This window comes from Colobus angolensis, unplaced genomic scaffold (assembly GCF_000951035.1).
Source record: "Colobus angolensis palliatus isolate OR3802 unplaced genomic scaffold, Cang.pa_1.0 Scaffold220, whole genome shotgun sequence".
Lineage (NCBI taxonomy): Eukaryota > Metazoa > Chordata > Mammalia > Primates > Cercopithecidae > Colobus > Colobus angolensis.
The window spans coordinates 5441160-5445872 of NW_012115378.1; the positions used below are offsets into that span (position 1 = coordinate 5441160).

The 4713-nt window shown below is 43.4% G+C and overlaps 1 pseudogene; it reads right to left on the reverse strand.

Moving 5' to 3' along the window:
* LOC105513008 overlaps positions 1 to 23 on the reverse strand; it is a 2961-nt pseudogene extending 2938 nt beyond the window's left edge.
* Between the last annotated feature and the right edge of the window lie 4690 nt (positions 24 to 4713).

Here is a 4713-nt window from a genome sequence, read left to right on the forward strand (position 1 = left end):
GCTCAACCTCTCAGCCCCGCCATCGTGAAACCTCGCACCCCTCGACAGTCCTTACGTCATTTCCCATTCTTCTGTCCCACTGTCTCTCCAATTTTTGTATTTTTAAGAGAGATAGGGTCTCGCCATTTTGGCCAGGCTGGTTTCAAACTACTGGCCTCAAGTGATCTGCCCGCCTCGGCCTCCGAAAGTGCTGAGATTACAGGTGTGAGCCACTGCATCCGGCCGAACATAGACTTCTTAATAAATGGTGCAATCAAATATGCCTGGTTGTGTGATGTAAGTCTGCAGTTCAGTGAGAGCAAAAAACTTCAATTCTGCCCAAAGAGGTGGTGTCATAAAGAACCGAACTGTATTAGTCATTGTCCCAGCAAGAGAGAGAGAGCACACTCAAAGGCTACATGACAAGTGTTTACTGGAAGGACTATCTAATGAGACAGAGCAGGGTTAAAGGGACTCACAGGGATGGTGAAGGTCCCAAGGATGAACAGGAATGGGAAGAAGTTAACACCCCCAGGCTGAGAAGGATGCAGAGGTTTGTTTCCAGTGTCAAGCAAAAGCTGTAGCCATGGGAGCTGTGGTGTTGGTCAGAGGAGCAAAGCCACTGCTAAACCACAGTCCAGCAGGGATGAAAGTGTGGGGAGGTGGAGGTCAAGCGATTCAGTTAGATGGTGAGGGCAGTTAAGGGAGATAGCACTACAAAAACAAAAATACAGAGGTGTGGGAGAAAACCATGTCACATTGCTGGAACGGGAGTAGGATGAGGTAGAAGTCAGATCATGAAGGGCCTAGTATATCACGCCAAGGCATTTGGACTATATCCTATATAACCAATAAGAGCCTGTGCCCCATAAATGACTAAGAGAATCTATTGCTAATTAAGTCCTTGTGTTTGGTCTTGTGGGTTGGGCTGGGGGAGCGGGGGAGAGGGGGAGGTTGAGAGATCATTTTGAGTAGTTTGTGTATGTTTCCCAGCTTAAGACTTTTCTGAACCAAGGCTGCTAATACAAATCACGTATGTTATGGAGGACGCTGTACCATTCCTAATTATTTTACGGTAATGTATTGAGTTACACACTAAATTAACACTAATTGAAGTTGGAAGAGGTTCAGAAAGCAATTAAATATTATTTGGAATTGAACAGTGGAGTAGGATATGTTGCTCTTTCAATACAGAATTCATGCTGAATGATTGCACTGGGCTAAATTGACATGTTTCCCCTGAATTCCAGCAAGCAATCCAGTCTTCTTCACTTTTATCCAAATCACATGAAAACAAGAGAAAAGATGCTAATATAAGCATATTTGCTCTTGTATTCAGTATTTGGACTAAAGGCCAACATGAGCTTATGGTGAAGCCTTCAAACTCCAAGTCACATAAGATGAATCGTCTGTTCTGCTTCGTTCCTACTCTTGCCCATGGAAGTACAAGCGAGGTACTCAGAAGCTTGTTCAAAGAGAAAATTGAAAAATCATTATTATTATTATTATTATTATTATTATTTTTTTTTTTGAGAAGGAGTCTCTCTCTGTCACCCAGGCTGGAGTGCAGTGGCCGGACCTCAGCTCACTGCAAGCTCCGCCTCCCGGGTTCACGCCCTTCTCCTGCCTCAGCCTCCTGAGTGGCTGGGATTACAGGCGCCTGCCACCTCGCCCGGCTAGTTTTTTTGTATTTTTTAGTAGAGACGGGGTTTCACCGTGTTCGCCAGGATGGTCTCGATCTCCTGACTTCGTGATCCGCCCGTCTCGGCCTCCCAAAGTGCTGGGATTACAGGCTTGAGCCACCGCGCCCGGCCGAAAAATCATTATTAAAAACAGCTCTTAGACACTGTATCTATGGCTTTTTTGGTCCTGTTTATTTTTTTTTTATAAAAAGAGATAGAAAAGATACACTAATTTTCTTTGTATACAAACACACATTATAATTTGCGGCACTTTTTTATATAAAAAGCAGACATTCATTTTGCAGCAGATATTTTTGTGGCACAGTCTGGGGCCACAGAGCAGCATGGCTCATACTAACCAATTATAATAATTAAACCCTCAATTCTAACTCTATTGGCTACTATAACCTGAACTAAAAATTAAGCCTATTTGTGGAGGGTTTTTCTTTTTTCTGTATGTATATTAGGTTTTATAGCATGAAAGAGTATCAAGTTATACTTGCTACCTAACTGTATGTTGGCCTAAGTCAGTTATTGTTTTCTATCCAGTTTTAGGGTGTTAAAAGCAGCAGACTAGCTTAATTCATGGACAATACATGATGGTATGCACAGTTCTATTTGCTGAGCTTGTATACATTCTGGATTTTGATCAAATTAATTTTTAATTAATTTGTTGCCTCTTAAAATAAGTGTGGGCTTAAAACCCTAATCTGATAATGTATTTACTCAGAGATTTCTTGAGAGTTTAGCTGGAATCAGAGGAATAATTAAATTACTATGGGTCTCTAGTGTATCATGGCAGTTCAGAAATTCAAAAAAAGATTTGCTCCCTCTCACAAGGAAGGTTTTCTACAGTGGAAAGAAGGAAGGGGCTAGGAGCTGTTAATACCCCTAGGCCTGAAGAATGAAGGAAGAGAGCAGTTACTGGAAACCCAAAGGGGAGTATTGTGGGAAAGAGACCACTTTGGGAGGAACCATGACCTTGGGCAAGGGTCACAGCCAACTTAAGGCAAACCTGCAGACAGAAAGCTGAAAAAATGTATACCCTCACCTCATACCCCTCCCTTCTCCTAATATCCTACTTCGTCTCCTCATTGGCCAAGCCCAATGAGAAAACAGAAGGCAAGGAGGATTTTCGATGTAATTTATACAGAACTGCCTCCTGGAGCAAAGAATATGGTGGAAAAACATGGCAAAAGGATCTAGAAGGACAAATGGAAGCTATCTAGCACAGTCCCCATTTTCTGCCCCTCCACATCCCCTGTTCTTCTCCATTCATTTGAAAACTTTGTGTCTCAAGCCACAGTACACATGAAGTTCCATCAGCTACAAAATCATAGCAGGTTTGCATGCTTATGCCATGTAATCGCAAAAGCAGTTGGAATAGAATGGTAGAGTAGGATATGTTGTTCTCTCAATACAAAATTCACGTTGAATTGCTAAATGATTGACATTTAGCAATTACATGGTGTATACTTAACTACTACTGGTGTGTGTGTGTGTGGCTAGTCTAGTGGTATATGAATAACTACTACTGATGTGTGTGTGTGTGTGTGTGTAGGCTAGTCATTTAGCTAGGTGACATTTAGCAATTACATGGTGTACGCATAACTACTACTGGTGTGTGTGTGTGCGCATGTGTGTGCGTGTGTGTTTGTGTGTCTTAGGCTAGTCATCGGAACAGCCTCTCTCCTCTACTCATTCCATGTTCCCCTTACTCTCTGCCAGCACCTCAGTTGGATGGGCTTCTTTACCTGGTAGAGACAAAAAACTTCATTTATGTACACGAGTCTTTGGTGGTCTTGTCTTTATTAAACTGTCTCAGTTTTCTATCAATAAAAACATTAGGAATGCTAAACAAAAAGGAGTACAGGCCCCACCCTCCAAAAAAAAAAAGCCCTCTGAGTTCCAGACATAGTCCTCCTTTTTCCATGGTGTAGCAGCAACCCAATTTCCCCCATAATCAATTATTCAGGCAGCACAATAACTGGGGAGATTGGCTACAAGTCAAAATCCTATGTGTAATCTTCCAGGCCCTATCAGGGGTAATTTCAAAGGCTGGGGAGGTAGGAGGGTGGGTGCTAGCGTGGGACGGGAGAGGGTATCTGTTTTTCCCATACCAGACTCGGTGCACAGCTACTGCACTGCTACCTTTGCAGGGAGTTACAGGCAAGAATTCAGGCTCCCTGAGTCAGCCGTGCTCTTGTGCATGTCCGTATTCCTGCCCTGGCGCCTCCATTTGGAAGGCTTTTTATTGGGACAGGCCTCCGGTGAGACATCGTTCAGATGCTTCTGATAAAGCCTCCTTATTGAGGGGCCCTGAACACTTTTTTCCAGTCCGACTCAGAACTTTTCTGACTCTATACTTTTCTACCACTAGCCCTTCTACCTCTCCTCCTCACCAGTCCCAGAGACCATAAAACAGCAGGAACTTTTTATTCGGAGCTCTTCCAGCATGAGACAATCCCCTAGTCAGTATGGACACATTCTCCCCTTGCCCGTGCCATTTCATAAGGGACAAGTGGGACATTGGGGAGCTGTCACCCTTTCTTGTTTAGCCTCTTGTTTATACTGTCAAAGTAAGTAAATAAAGTGTTACTTTCAGTTTGGCTCATGGTCTTAACCGAACACCTTGACACCTGGCTTCTCTTTCTCTGAAAAATAATGACCTCCTTCCCTATCAATTCCATGGCAGGAGGAAGCTAAAGTTATTATGGAACAATCTCTGCTTCCAATTTATCCCCCAGCCTCTGCCAAGAGAGTAATGTAAAAACAATGCCACATCCTGGGTAGAATGGGAGGTCTTAGTCCCACTATTGTACTCCCATTTATTTCGCCAGTCTGGCCCTCAGAAAACCTGGGTAGGTAGAAGACAGCAGACCACCACAAATGTAACCAAGGACAAACTCCAGTCTCAGCTTCTGGTACTGAATGCACTATTGAATGCATTCCCCTTTAATACCCATGAGAAAGAGGCATCAGAAGCGATTCAGATTTAACCGAGATGGACAACGGATTATATCTGCACTCTTGTCCTTCGGCTCTCCTGCCC